Genomic DNA, 16,484 nt, shown 5'->3' with positions numbered 1-16,484 from the left:
GGTTGTCATGACAACCGCGCAAGTTCTGCTTTTGGGCATAAGTATGAAAAAGCTATAGAAATGCTGGAAAAGATTAATTTTTGATCAGATAACAGCTTAAAAGACTATGTTTCAGAACGGCAAATAAGGAAAGGACTAATGTGAAGCTTTAGGAGGTAGAGCCTTCTGCAAAGCTTTAATGATGATGACGATGGTGGAGCAGGATGTGAAGACATTTGTGTAGCCGAGAACAAAAGAAAATTTGGGTCCATTAAAACAGCTTTGAGATTTTCACAAAACATCATATATTTTCATGTATGTACTGTGCAGTCATTTCCTTATCTCCTATAGATGGTAAGGTTTGGTGGAACTGGTGGCTCTGGGTCAGCTGAAGAACTTCATGTTTCCAAAGCTGCGTGCTTCTAAGACTTGTCCAAATCAGACAGTCTCTCTTCATAGGACATGTTCCCATAGATAATGGGGTTATCGTCATAATAGGGACTTCCAAAGCCATTGTTATTTTTGGAGGATTTGGAGAAAAAAGGTAGAAGTGCTACAAAATTAGAACTTCATTGTACCGTCCAAAAGGATAACCATGGTCGACGTGTGAAAAGGTATTTAGGGTGGTGGAGCAGAGGACCACTAGGGAGATGACCACATTGCCAGCATTTATTGGCTATACCAGCATAGTTGAAGAAGATACATGGTTGAAGAAATGTTCAGTTTATGACAAAACAGATAATTTAATGTCTAAGAGACTTTTATGGTTTATCTAAAGAATATGTCATAAGATTTTACAGGTAGTGGTCCCACCATTGGCACCACACATGTCTGGTCATGTCCCATACCTTCCAACTGTCCTGGATTCTGCGGGACAGTCCCAGATTGTGGGTCTTGTCCCTCAGTCTCGGTCAGCAGGAGGCATGTCCCGGATTCAACTCATCTGCGTCCGGAGGAAATTAAACTGGGGACAACATGTCCACCTCTAGTTGCCCCCAGTTTAATGTCATCCTCCAGCTACCCCTACGGTTTAATGTCGCCCTCCAGCTGCCCCAGGTTAATATACTCTTCTATTTGCCTCCAGTTTAATGTCACCCTCCAGCTACCCCTATGGTTTAATGTCCCCTTCCAACTGCCCCATTATAATGTCATCCTCTAGTGGCCCCCAGTTTGATGTTCCATTCCAGCTGCCATTAATTAATTGTCCCCCTCCAACTACCCCCATTATTTAAAGTCCCCCCCCCCATTTGCCCTCAGTTTAAACTTTGGCACGAGGAGAGGGACTTAATACTGTGGGGAAATTGGAGGGGAGCATTATAATGTGGGGGCATATAATGTTAGGGTGACTGTAGGAGCGTTATACTGTGTGGGGGCACACAAAAAATGAATAAGAATGGGAGGGGTCAATGTAGAAGTGGGTGGAGCTAAATTTGCCACAGCATTCAAATTGCACCACACATTTTGTCCCTCTTTCTGTTCTTTGAAAGTTGGGAGATATGCATACTGTACATATAAAGTTATATAGTCCTCCCCATAGGCAAGGGTACTTTATAAATTCTATACTAAAGAGTGTGGTCTCTCCTACTATTACCCGGAAGAGGTTTCCCCAAATATATAGTATTCAGGCATAAAACCTGTTGTAACACCTCTGCCTGTTCTGGTCTCTGCGCTACCCTCTGCTCGCATGCTGCGGCGCAGGAGGCGCGCACAGTTTTATAACTTGCCAGAGTTTTTGGTTGCACTGTCTGTCCTATTCCTTCACCTTGTTAATTGATTTTCCACCTCACACGTCTCCTTCACCTTCATTTCCCTTTGCTCCTCTAAGAGTTAAGTTTTGTTTTTCCCTGTGATTGACTGCCTGCCTTCCTTTCAGGTTCAGGGCGGGTTCTTCCTCCCTATTTATTCTTGGCTCACATTCATTAATGCTTGCTATTGCTTTGTGCGGGCTGGCTTTTTCTCTTGCTGTTTATTTGTGTATTCTGGTTCTTGACCTGTGGCTTTCCCTATTGACTACTCTTTTGGATATCGATTTTGACACTGCGTTGCTCGACTGTTACTGGACCCTCGGCTACCTGACCTCCCTTTGTTGTTGTTTGTCTTGTCTGCGTTTTGCGTTTCACGTATATAGGAAGGGATCGTCTCCAAGTTGCCGTCTATTACATAGGATAGGACTAGGCAAGCAGGAAGGGACAGTGGGGGCTTCAGCATAGGGCTCACTGTCTCTTGTGCCCCTTCCAAGGGTTTCCAGCAGCTACTGGGGAACTGCTCCTATTGCAATTCCCTAACAATTATCTAGTCAATAAGTGAGGACATGCGTACCATAGGGGCAGACCCTGCGACTGCTATGCGGACATGCTTGGTTGATCTCACCCCTTTTTATTATTGAGTGGTGAGAACCTGTATAGAACTCAAGGCTCAAGAACTGACTGAAGGATCATGAAAAGGAGGTATGTAGGATGAAACCCTGGGTTCTTCATCCTGGCACCTTAGTGAGAGTCTCTGTTTAATCCTAGCTGTAGATAGGAGTTACATGCATTAGAATGGACATCTCTATGAAGTTCCTGTTGTCAATTTGTGTCAAGTTGTCAGATCCATGTGAAATACAATGTCCGCCCGATGGTGGGCTATTTATGGCAGACCATTAAGACTGTTATTTCTGACCAGATGAATGGGGAATCATACAGAGCTCAAAAGACTGAGACCCATTAAAACAGCCGATGTTACATTACGCTGAGGTATGTACTTAGCAAACCTCCAGATGGTCTCCTAAAGCCTGAACCTGTGCCACCGCTACGATTTAATAAGATGTCACTTTCCAATCTGAACTCCAATTAACCGGGACGATAAACTGGGCTGAATATCCGGCATAACGTGTAATGCAGCCATACCAGAAATATTAAGCTTCATATCCATAAAGAATATAATGAGATGTGTAAAGCCGCCACTTATCTGCTGCGCTCGCTGAGCGCTGAGATAACCCCCTCCTGCTGTGATGTAGCCATACACCATGTTATTACTCTATGTTGGAAGGAATACTGATTGGGATCAGTGTCTTATATCTGAATTGTAAGGTTCATCTTGACCCGCAGGGATACTGAATTCCGTAGGAAAGAATGGGAGGGTTCTGTAAAGATAATGGCCATTCTTCTCTTCCGTCCCCCCTGCAGTTTGGATGGATGAGCTCGGCATCAATTTGCTTCACAAGCCTTTAATTCATGCTGTAATGTACATTGTGGGGATGAACAGCTCATGTCGCATCATTTCACCGTCCTGCCTCTGCCGCATACTCAATACTTTAGATTCTATTGACTACTCACAGGAGCAATTGCATACGGTATTATATGGGGGTAAATAGTCTTCCTGTACAAAATTTAAAGGGATGACCTCTTTCCAAATAGTATTATTTTAATATACTATAGTAGATGAGGCTCTCCCACTTAGGAGCAGAGAACTGGTAAGGAAAAGTCACTTCTGCTTTAGTGGAATAGATGCATCCATGTATCCATGGACTGTTGTAGGGGCAATGTATGATCAGACCCACAGGGTCTGCCACAGCTCATCGGTAGGCATGTTGAGACGACCTCTATGGCACAAGGACTTAGAGGGCAGAGACACCCAATCTTCTTTGGGTGAAATACATGAAGATGGTATCAAAGTTGCTTCCTCTAGTCTAACCATCTGTCCACTCACCTTATTCCAGTTCACCATTGTACACTCTTCTCGTCTTGAACTCCACTCTGGGCTCCCCATGCCTCTGTTGTATGGTTTGTACTTGACACAATATCTTCATCATTAGGACCAAGGGGTTAGCTACACTACAAATTATATATAGTATGATGCACCACATAAGGAGGCATCAATAGAAGGTGTCGCCCAGAAAGCCCTCCAACCTATGGCCATCATGAGCTCTCTATGGCCATGTACTTTGCTTTGGCCAGATACAATACATATAGGGTACCAAATTGGACCCATACTCATTATTGAGAAGTATAGATTGGAAAATAATTTATATGGCGCCCTCAAGAGACTTTTATCACTTTGTCTATGATACAGGCTTTGCTGTATTTGCTGACCAGCCATACTGCATGTGCAGTAGATCTGGCACCCCCTATGGGGAGTAGAAAGTAGGACTAAAATTAGCGACTATATATACATGCACAAATTTTTAGAGAATCCCGTGCAAGCCTATATATTGCCTTTTCATGCCCCTATATATTGCAGAATCACACTGGAAGAAGCTGCTTTATATCCAGACTACTGTGTCCACATTATCTCAAACCTCTTAAGAATGTCACTGTAAGCTCGAGATTATTCCTGAGAGCAAAATATTTTCCTGGCTCGCCTCACTATTGTTAATGGTCGCAGAAGACACCATATATTATATAGCGTGACAGGAACACTGAAACCTTCTGCAGAAACACAAAATCCTATTTCATCTAGACAAATGTTTGGCAACTTCCGTTTACATTTTCGGTTACTTAAAGAGAACCTGTCACCACTTTTCTCTATGGTATACCGAGTGTACAGGTCATGTCTGCATTGAAATGCTATACTATTCTATAGGGGAGACCTATGAATCTAATGGAATCCAAGGGAGAGAGGGAGCAAATGCTGAGTCTCTGCTGTGGACTCTTGCAAAAAAATTAAGATGTTGGGGCTCTGACTACCCCAGTACAGTTATCAATGAGTTAATATAGGGAACGTCTACCGTTTTTAGACATCCTGTATATTCTATATTTATGGGGAGAAATGTAATGACCGGTTTATAAGGATATAATGACGGCTTTTTTACATGGCCGTCTATATAACATAACTTATGAAGTTGCCCAAAAACTCTGGGCTATGTAATACACAAGTGGACCAGGTCTGCGATAGTGCAAGCTGCTGTGACAGTAGCTTACCCCTCTGAGAAAAGGACCTTCTTTTATGATGTCCAGGTGACCTAATAGAATACTTGCCAGTATGGGGAGAAAGACGTACTTTACATGCAAGACCATGCCCCCGTTTTGAGCCATGGGCATGCAAAGTGCCACTTATGCCCCTTTTTCACAATGTGCCTGGCAGATTTAGGGGCCTTCCATTGGGCTTGGAAGATTTGCCATCATTTCCAGCACTCCAGGAAGTTTTTTGGGCACCTCCCTGATGCTTCAGGAGAGTTAGCAGGTTTGCTAAAAGGGCCCTTTAAAATAGATGTGGTTTACATTAAAAAGGAATTCCCATTTCAAGTGATAAAATATTGCTAAGAATGGCCATTAATATATGATCTATAGGCATCCGACCTCTGAGACCTTCATCGATCCAAAGAATGAAGCACTGCAGCCTTTCCACAGTTGCTCCAATGGCATTCTGAGAATTGCAGTGCACATCCCTACAAATAAATGTGGTCATCTGCAGTACCCTATACCGTCAGGTGTCTAGGGGATGCCACTGTGCAGGGAATACAGTGCCGGGATTACAACTCTTAATTCCGCCCCAGAATGTCAACATATTGCCATTTTTGTCGATTTGCAAATAACCTCTCTGGAGAAATTGCAACCCCCACGTTGCTTCAAACAGCTAATTTGCATATTATCAAAATCAGTGGAGACAGCAATATACAAGAGTCTCTTCAGGTGACCCTAACCTATCTATCTATCTATCTATCTATCTATCTATCTATCTATCTATCTATCTATCTATCTATCTAATCTATCTATCTATCTATCTATCTATCTATCTATCTATCTATCTATCTATCTATCTATCTATCTATCTATCTATCTATCTATCTATCTATCTATCTATCTGCAGGGCTGGGTTTATATGATGGGATCTGGTGACACTAACCTATCTATCTGCAGGGCTGGGTTTATATGATGGGATCTGGTGAGAGACTCCATTTATATACTACTACAGGTGAAATATGTGCTAAGACACAATTTCCCTTGGCAATAACCCATAATATCTACTTTGGATTCATCCTGACCCTTGTTAGGGTGCCTTCACATGGAGTAACGCTCCGCGCATTTTGCTACACTTTACAAGTGTAAAAATACACGTGTAAAATGTAGTAAGCCATTGAGTTCAATGTTTTTTTTCCATATAATGCGTGTCTTTTTGTGCGCGCAAAAAAAACGCGCGTTAAAAAAAGCCATTGAACTCAATGGCTAACTACATTTTACACATGTAAAATGGACAAAAAGCACGGAGCATAACTCCGTGTGATGGTACCCTTAGGGCCCCTTCACATGGAGTATACGCTGGCTGATTCTGAACGTGTAAACGTTCCGAATCAGCGGCATTTAAAACAGATCCCATTGCTTTCTATGGGAGCCGGCATACGTGTGCTCCCCATAGAAATGAATGAAAAAAAGCAGCCCATTCATTTCTATGGGGAGTGCGCGTATGCCGGCTCCCATAGAAAGCAATGGGATCTGTTTTAAACGCCGCTGATTCGGAACGTTTACACGTTCAGAATCAGCCAGCGTATACTCCGTGTGAAGGGGCCCTTACCCTCCAGGCTACTTCAATCTCACATTTCTTATGCTGCAGCTCTGCTTATTCTGATCAGCTGCTAAATATCAGCACAAGCCCACCCCTAGGAAGTGATGAGGTAGAGAGATGATCCCTATTACAGGGATAGGAGGATTATAAGTGCCAGATGATTACGGTATATACTGAGCCAAATGAGCTTTTATGAGGAAAGATCCTAAAATTCTGATGTTAAAGAGCAAAAAAAAAGTCAGATTGGGACATAAAAGCAGCCTAGAGTGCGATATGAGCGGAGCGTGGGATGTTTGTAGTACATAGCTCCCATATTGAGGCAGCTGGTGACACCGCATCCCTCAGCTCAGACAATTACGCATGCAGGAAAACGTGAGGAGATTTACAATGATTCCCACTGTCTGTAGAACAGAACCTGCACTACAGCTCCTCTAGTCTATCTACCTGCATGTAAAAGAGGGGCCCGGGGACCCAAGCCGTAAATCTAGCCCTACAGGGGAGTCATAAAGCGGGAAGAGTCCCTCTAAGCCAATACTAGGCCTTATATTATCTGTCACATCATGTCCTCCTGGCGGGATCATTTATTATATGGTATAAAAAGAGCTTGTACACACCAGGGACCCGGGGGAGGCAATTTACAAACATATCACTACAACCGTCCCTTTAAGAAAGCCCCAAGTGTCTTATACTGGGGGAACCACTATGCATTAGATAGATAGATAGATAGATAGATAGATAGATAGATAGATAGATAGATGAATATATATTATATAAATGGTCTGAATACTAATATATATTACAGTCTGTTTCCTCGGGCAAGTCAAAGGTGTGTCCCCCAATTTACACCTCGTGACTAGAGATGAGCGAACAGTGTTCTATCGAACTCATGTTCGATCGGATATTAGGCTGTTCGGCATGTTCGAATCGAATCGAACACCGCGTGGTAAAGTGCGCCATTACTCGATTCTCGATTGGGACAGGAACTACGACACCGGTGACGTTGAAAAAAGTAGGCAAAACCCATTGGCTGCCGAAAACATGTGACCTCTAATTTAAAAGAACAGCGCCGCCCAGGTTCGCGTCATTCTGAGCTTGCAATTCACCGAGGACGGAGGTTTCCGTCCAGCTAGCTAGGGCTTAGATTCTGGGTAAGCAGGGACAGGCTAGGATAGGAAGGAGAAGACAACCACAACAGCTCTTGTAAGAGCTAAATTCCAGGGAGAAGCTTGTCAGTGTAACGTGGCACTGACGGGCTCAATCGCCGCAACCCAGCTTTCCCAGGATCCTGAATGGAATACACTGTCAGTGTATTCCCGTATACCCGATATATACCCCCGATACCCGTTCCAACGGTGTGCCCCCCCATCTTCACCCCAGAAATACCCTGCAAGTCCCCTAGCAATAGAATTGGGGCTATATACACCCACTATTTTTGCTACTGCCATATAGTGCCATTGTCTCACTGGGAATTCAAAGAATATATTGGGCTTACATATAACTTCAATTCCAGGGAGAAGCTTGTCAGTGTAACGTGGCACTGACGGGCTCAATCGCCGCAACCCAGCTTTCCCAGGATCCTGAATGGAACACACTGTCAGTGTATTCCCGTATACCCGATATATACCCCCGATACCCGTTCCAACGGTGTGCCCCCCCACCTTCACCCCAGAAATACCCTGCAAGTCCCCTAGCAATAGAATTGGGGCTATATACACCCACTATTTTTGCTACTGCCATATAGTGCCATTGTCTCACTGGGAATTCAAAGAATATATTGGGCTTACATATAACTTCAATTCCAGGGAGAAGCTTGTCAGTGTAACGTGGCACTGACGGGCTCAATCGCCGCAACCCAGCTTTCCCAGGATCCTGAATGGAACACACTGACAGTGTATTCCCGTATACCCCATATATACACCCCAAATCACCGTTCCAACGGTGTGCCCCCCCACCTTCACCTCAGAAATACCCTGCAAGTCCCCTAGCAATAGAATTGGGGCTATATACACCCACAATTTTTGCTACTGGTATATAGTGCCATTGTCTGACTGGGAATTCAAAGAATATATTGGGGTTACGTGCACCCACAATTTTTACTACTGGTATACAGTGCCAGTTTCTGACTGGGAATTCAAAGAATATATTGGGGTTATAAATACCCTCATTTCTTGCTACTGGTATATAGTGCCATTGTTTGACTGGGAATTCAAAGAATATATTGGGGTTACGTGCACCCACAATTTTTACTACTGGTATACAGTGCCAGTTTCTGACTGGGAATTCAAAGAATATATTGGGGTTACAAATACCCTCATTTCTTGCTACTGCCATATAGTGCCAGTTTCTGACTGGTAATTCAAAGAATATATTGGGGTTACGTGCACCCACAATTTTTACTACTGGTATACAGTGCCATTGTCTGACTGGGAATTCAAAGAATATATTGGGGTTATAAATACCCTCATTTCTTGCTACTGCCATATAGTGCCAGTTTCTGACTGGGAATTCAAAGAATATATTGGGGTTACGTGCACCCACAATTTTTACTACTGGTATACAGTGCCATTGTCTGACTGGGAATTCAAAGAATATATTGGGAATACAAATACCCTCATTTCTTGCTACTGCCATATAGTGCCAGTTTCTGACTGGGAATTCAAAGAATATATTGGGGTTACGTGCACCCACAATTTTTACTACTGGTATACAGTGCCATTGTCTGACTGGGAATTCAAAGAATATATTGGGGTTATAAATACCCTCATTTCTTGCTACTGGTATATAGTGCCATTGTCTGACTGGGAATTCAAAGAATATATTGGGGTTACGTGCACCCACAATTTTTACTACTGGTATACAGTGCCATTGTCTGACTGGGAATTCAAAGAATATATTGGGGTTACGTGCACCCACAATTTTTACTACTGGTATACAGTGCCATTGTCTGACTGGGAATTCAAAGAATATATTGGGGTTATAAATACCCTCATTTGTTGCTACTGGTATATAGTGCCATTGTCTGACTGGGAATTCAAAGAATATATTGGGGTTACGTGCACCCACAATTTTTACTACTGGTATACAGTGCCAGTTTCTGACTGGGAATTCAAAGAATATATTGGGGTTACAAATACCCTCATTTCTTGCTACTGCCATATAGTGCCAGTTTCTGACTGGTAATTCAAAGAATATATTGGGGTTACGTGCACCCACAATTTTTACTACTGGTATACAGTGCCATTGTCTGACTGGGAATTCAAAGAATATATTGGGGTTATAAATACCCTCATTTCTTGCTACTGCCATATAGTGCCAGTTTCTGACTGGGAATTCAAAGAATATATTGGGGTTACGTGCACCCACAATTTTTACTACTGGTATATAGTGCCAATTTCTAACTGGGAATTCAAAATGCGCAAGGCTCCCGGAAAGGGACGTGGACGAGGCCGTGGGCGAGGTCGGGGGAATGGTTCTGGGGAGCAAGGTAGCAGTGAAGCCACAGGGCGTCCCGTGCCTACTCCTGTGGGGCAGCAAGCATTGCGCCACTCCACAGTGCCAGGGTTGCTTGCCACATTAACTAAACTGAAGGGTACAAACCTTAGTAGGCCCGAGAACCAGGAACAGGTCTTGCAATGGCTGTCAGAGAACGCTTACAGCACATTGTCCAGCAGCCAGTCAGACTCTGCCTCCTCTCCTCCTATTACCCAACAGTCTTGTCCTCCTTCCTCCCAAAATTCCCAAGCTTCACAGAACAATAACCCCAAATGTCCCTGCTCCCCAGAGCTGTTCTCCGCTCCTTTCATTGTCCCTCAACCTGCCTCTCCACGTCACGATTCCACGAACCTAACAGAGGAGCATCTGTGTCCAGATGCTCAAACACTAGAGTCTCCTCCATCTCCGTTCGATTTGGTGGTGGATGACCAGCAACCCACCCTCATCGACGATGATGTGACGCAGTTGCCGTCAGGGCATCCAGTTGACCGGCGCATTGTACGGGAGGAGGAGATGAGACAGGAGTTGGAAGAGAAAGTGGTGGATGATGAGGACACTGACCCGACCTGGACAGGGGGGATGTCAAGCGGGGAAAGTAGTGTGGATGTTGAGGCAAGTGCAGCACCAAAAAGGGTAGCTAGAGGCAGAGGCAGAGGTCAGCAGCTTAGGCGAAGCCAGGCCACACCCGGAATCTCCCAAGATGTTCCAGTTCGTACCCAGCCCCGAAAAACTCCCACCTCGAGGGCACGTTTCTCGAAGGTGTGGAGTTTTTTCAAGGAATGCGCCGAGGACAGATATAGTGTTGTCTGCACAATTTGCCTCTCGAAATTGATTAGGGGCTCTGAGAAGAGCAACCTGTCCACCACTTCAATGCGCCGTCATTTGGAATCCAAGCACTGGAATCAGTGGCAGGCAGCAACGGCAGGACAAAGGCCGCCTGCCGTTCACGCCACTGCCACTGCCACTGCCTCTGCCTCTGCCTCTGCCACTGCTGACTGTGCTGGCGATGCACTCCAGAGGACGAGCCAGGACACCACTTCATCTGCCTCCGCCACTTTGTTGACTTCTCCCTCATCCTCCCCTGTTCCTGTCTTATCTCCTTCTCCTGCACCATCAAAGGCACCATCAGGCGCTTCTTTACAACAACCCACCATCTCTCAGACATTGGAGCGGCGGCAGAAATACACTGCTAACCACCCACACGCGCAAGCCTTGAACGCCAACATCGCTAAACTGCTGGCCCAGGAGATGTTGGCGTTCCGGCTTGTTGAAACTCCCGCCTTCCTGGACCTGATGGCAACTGCGGCACCTCGCTATGCCGTCCCTAGCCGTCACTACTTCTCCCGGTGTGCCGTCCCCGCCTTGCACCAGCACGTGTCACTCAACATCAGGCGGGCCCTTAGTTCCGCGCTTTGCACAAAGGTCCACTTGACCACCGACGCGTGGACAAGTGCATGCGGACAGGGACGCTACATTTCACTGATGGCACACTGGGTGAATGTAGTTGAGGCTGGGACTGCTTCCCAAACTGGCCCGGTGTACCTCGTCTCCCCGCCTAACATTCCTGGCAGGGACACGAGAAGAACACCCCCCTCCTCCTCCTCCTCTACCGCCTCCTCCTCCGCCACCGCCTCCTCCTCCGCCACCGCCTCCTCCTCCGCTGTTAGATTGACCCCAGCTACGAGTTGGAAACGTTGCAGCACTGGCGTTGGTAGACGTCAGCAGGCTGTGCTGAAGCTGATCAGCTTGGGGGACAGACAGCACACTGCCTCCGAGGTGAGGGATGCCCTCCTCGATGAGACGGCAATATGGTTTGAGCCGCTGCACCTGGGCCCAGGCATGGTCGTTTGTGATAACGGCCGGAACCTGGTAGCAGCTCTGGAGCTTGCCGGACTCCAACATGTTCCATGCCTGGCCCACGTCTTCAACCTAGTGGTGCAACGTTTCCTAAAGAGCTACCCCAATGTTCCAGAGCTACTGGTGAAAGTGCGGCGCATGTGCGCCCACTTTCGCAAGTCGACAGTAGCCGCTGCTAGCTTAAAATCTCTCCAGCAACGCCTGCATGTGCCACAACACCGGCTTTTGTGCGACGTCCCCACACGCTGGAACTCAACGTTTCAGATGTTGAATAGAGTGGTTGAGCAGCAGAGACCTTTGATGGAATACCAGCTACAAAACCCTAGGGTGCCACAAAGTCAGCTGCCTCAGTTTCTCATCCATGAGTGGCCATGGATGAGAGACCTTTGTGACATCCTACGGGTGTTTGAGGAGTCCACAAGGAGGGTGAGCTCTGAGGATGCGATGGTGAGCCTTACAATCCCGCTCTTGTGTGTTCTGAGAGAATCCCTGATTGACATCAGGGATAACTCAGATCACACAGAGGAGTTAGGGATAGCATCCGATCCGTCACAGCTGGAGAGTAGGTCCACACATCTGTCCGCTTCACTGCGTTTAATGGAGGAGGAGGAGGAGGAGGAAGAAGAGTTGTCCGATGATGTGATGGTGATACAGGAGGCTTCCGGGCAACTTCGAATCGTCCCATTGTTGCAGCGCGGATGGGTAGACATGGAGGATGAGGAGGAAATGGAGATTGAACTTTCCGGTGGGGCCAGAGGAGTCATGCCAACTAACACTGTGGCAGACATGGCTGAGTTCATGTTGGGGTGCTTTACAACCGACAAGCGTATTGTCAAAATCATGGAGGACAACCAGTACTGGATCTTTGCTATCCTTGACCCCCGGTATAAAAACAACATCTCGTCTTTTATTCCGGTAGAGGGGAGGGCCAATCGCATCAATGCTTGCCACAGGCAATTGGTGCAGAATATGATGGAGATGTTTCCAGCATGTGACGTTGGCGGCAGGGAGGGCAGTTCCTCCAGTAGGCAACCAAGTTCTCACCGGTCCACACAAACGAGGGGCACACTGTCTAAGGTCTGGGACACCTTGATGGCACCCCCTCGCCAAAGTGCCGCCACGGAGGGTCCTAGTGTCACCAGGCGTGAGAAGTATAGGCGCATGTTGCGGGAATACCTTTCCGACCACAGCCCTGTCCTCTCCGACCCCTCTACGCCCTACACGTATTGGGTGTCGAAGTTGGACCTGTGGCTTGAACTTGCCCTATATGCCTTGGAGGTGCTGTCCTGTCCTGCCGCCAGCGTCCTATCTGAGAGGGTGTTCAGTGCAGCCGGTGGCATCATCACTGACAAGCGCACCCGTCTGTCAGCTGAGAGTGCCGACCGGCTCACTTTGATAAAAATGAACCACCACTGGATAGAGCCTTCATTTTTGGGCCCACCTGTGTAAAGCACCCCAACATGAAACTCCATGTCTGTACTCAACCTCTCCAATTCCTCCGCATCCTCATACTCATCCACCATAAGCGTTGCACAATTCTGCTAATACTAGGCTCCCTCCACCCTGATTTCCCCCAACTCTGCTGGTTAGAGGCTCCCTCCACCATGCTTTCCCACAACTCTGCTGGTTAGAGGCTCCCTCCACCCTGATTTCCACCAACTCTGCTGGTTAGAGGCTCCCTCCACCATGAATTGGTCCAAACTGGGCTGTTTAGAGGCTCCCTCCACCATGAATTGGTCCAAACTGGGGTTTTTAGAGGCTCCCTCCACCATGAATTTGCCCAAACTGGCCTGTTTAGAGGCTCCCTCCACCATGAATTGGTCCAAACTGGGGTTTTTAGAGGCTCTCTCCACCATGAATTGGTCCAAACTGGGCTGTTTAGAGGCTCCCTCCACCATGAATTGGTCCAAACTGGGGTTTTTAGAGGCTCCCTCCACCATGAATTGGTCCAAACTGGGCTGTTTAGAGGCTCCCTCCACCATGAATTGGTCCAAACTGGGGTTTTTAGAGGCTCCCTCCACCATGAATTTGCCCAAACTGGCCTGTTTAGAGGCTCCCTCCACCATGAATTGGTCCAAACTGGGGTTTTTAGAGGCTCTCTCCACCATGAATTGGTCCAAACTGGGCTGTTTAGAGGCTCCCTCCACCATGAATTGGTCCAAACTGGGGTTTTTAGAGGCTCCCTCCATCATGAATTGGTCCAAACTGGGCTGTTTAGAGGCTCCCTCCACCATGAATTGGTCCAAACTGGGGTTTTTAGAGGCTCCCTCCACCATGAATTTGCCCAAACTGGCCTGTTTAGAGGCTCCCTCCACCATGAATTGGTCCAAACTGGGGTTTTTAGAGGCTCTCTCCACCATGAATTGGTCCAAACTGGGCTGGTTAGAGGCTCCCTCCACCATGAATTTGCCCAAACTGGCCTGTTTAGAGGCTCCCTCCACCATGAATTTGCCCAAACTGGCCTGTTTAGAGGCTCCCTCCACCATGAATTGGTCCAAACTGGGGTTTTTAGAGGCTCTCTCCACCATGAATTGGTCCAAACTGGGCTGTTTAGAGGCTCCCTCCATCATGAATTGGTCCAAACTGGGGTTTTTAGAGGCTCCCTCCACCATGAATTGGTCCAAACTGGGGTTTTTAGAGGCTCCCTCCACCATGAATTGGACCAAACTGGGGGTTTTAGAGGCTCCCTCCACCATGAATTTGCCCAAACTGGGCTGTTTAGAGGCTTCCTCCACCATGAATTTGCCCAAACTGGGCTGTTTAGAGGCTCCCTCCATCATGAATTGGTCCAAACTGGGGTTTTTAGAGGCTCCCTCCACCATGAATTGGTCCAAACTGGGGTTTTTAGAGGCTCCCTCCACCATGAATTGGTCCAAACTGGGCTGTTTAGAGGCTCCCTCCACCATGAATTGGTCCAAACTGGGGTTTTTAGAGGCTCCCTCCACCATGAATTTGCCCAAACTGGCCTGTTTAGAGGCTCCCTCCATCATGAATTGGTCCAAACTGGGGTTTTTAGAGGCTCCCTCCACCATGAATTGGTCCAAACTGGGGTTTTTAGAGGCTCCCTCCACCATGAATTGGTCCAAACTGGGCTGTTTAGAGGCTCCCTCCACCATGAATTGGTCCAAACTGGGGTTTTTAGAGGCTCTCTCCACCATGAATTGGTCCAAACTGGGCTGTTTAGAGGCTCCCTCCATCATGAATTGGTCCAAACTGGGGTTTTTAGAGGCTCCCTCCACCATGAATTGGTCCAAACTGGGGTTTTTAGAGGCTCCCTCCACCATGAATTGGTCCAAACTGGGGTTTTTAGAGGCTCCCTCCACCATGAATTTGCCCAAACTCTGCTGGTTAGAGGCTCCCTCCACCATGAATTGGTCCAAACTGGGGTTTTTAGAGGCTCCCTCCACCATGAATTTGCCCAAACTGGGCTGTTTAGAGGCTCCCTCCACCATGAATTTGCCCAAACTGGGCTGTTTAGAGGCTCCCTCCATCATGAATTGGTCCAAACTGGGGTTTTTAGAGGCTCCCTCCACCATGAATTGGTCCAAACTGGGGTTTTTAGAGGCTCCCTCCACCATGAATTGGTCCAAACTGGGCTGTTTAGAGGCTCCCTCCACCATGAATTGGTCCAAACTGGGGTTTTTAGAGGCTCCCTCCACCATGAATTTGCCCAAACTGGGCTGTTTAGAGGCTCCCTCCACCATGAATTTGCCCAAACTGGGCTGTTTAGAGGCTCCCTCCATCATGAATTGGTCCAAACTGGGGTTTTTAGAGGCTCCCTCCACCATGAATTGGTCCAAACTGGGGTTTTTAGAGGCTCCCTCCACCATGAATTGGTCCAAACTGGGTTTTTTAGAGGCTCCCTCCACCATGAATTGGTCCAAACTGGGGTTTTTAGAGGCTCCCTCCACCATGAATTGGTCCAAACTGGGGTTTTTAGAGGCTCCCTCCACCATGAATTTGCCCAAACTCTGCTGGTTAGAGGCTCAATCCACCCTGATTTTCAAAACAAATGTTGGTGCCAACCTCAACTTACTACAAGGGCCAAATTCACTGCTGGTGACAAGCTCTGCTCACTGCAAGTGCCAAATACACATGTTTCAAGGTGTTTTCCTACTGTCAGAGAGGTGGTATTGAGTGTGTAAAGTGTGTAGTTGTTAGGCTGTGATGTTGGGGTAATAGAGGGTCTTTGGTGTGTTAGATGACCCCAGACATGCTTCCCCTGCTGTCCCAGTGTCATTCCAGAGGTGTTGGCATCATTTCCTGGGTTGTCTTAGTGGACTTGGTGACCCTCCAGACACGGATTTGGGTTTCCCCCTTAACGAGTATCTGTTCCCCATAGACTATAATGGGGTTCGAAACCCGTTCGAACACACGAACATTGAGCGGCTGTTCGAATCGAATTTCGAACCTCGAACATTTTAGTGTTCGCTCATCTCTACTCGTGACTTGTGTAAACTTTTTCCCATATAGAACAATAGCTGGAAGAACTTCAACCCAACATATATATAATTATAAAAAAAATGTTTTTTCATAAAACAGCGCCACTCTATTCAACAGCCTGTGCCTGGTATTGCAGCTTAATCCAAACATAATGAAGAAAGCTGAGCTGCATTACCAGACACAGCCTCTGCACAAGAGTGGCGCTCTTTCTTGATAAAATCAAGCCTTGT

At 46.8% G+C, this 16,484-nt stretch overlaps 1 protein-coding gene across 1 annotated transcript in view; it reads right to left on the bottom strand.

Annotated features, from left to right (window-relative positions):
* Positions 1 to 16,484, bottom strand: part of PNCK (pregnancy up-regulated nonubiquitous CaM kinase) — a 48,295-nt gene that overhangs the window by 10,641 nt on the left and 21,170 nt on the right. The gene's annotated exons all lie outside the window — the stretch shown is intronic.

The sequence above is a fragment of the Leptodactylus fuscus genome, chromosome 11 (assembly GCF_031893055.1).
Source record: "Leptodactylus fuscus isolate aLepFus1 chromosome 11, aLepFus1.hap2, whole genome shotgun sequence".
Lineage (NCBI taxonomy): Eukaryota > Metazoa > Chordata > Amphibia > Anura > Leptodactylidae > Leptodactylus > Leptodactylus fuscus.
Note: the sequence above shows the minus strand (reverse complement) of the source record. Positions and strands in the feature narration are given on the sequence as shown.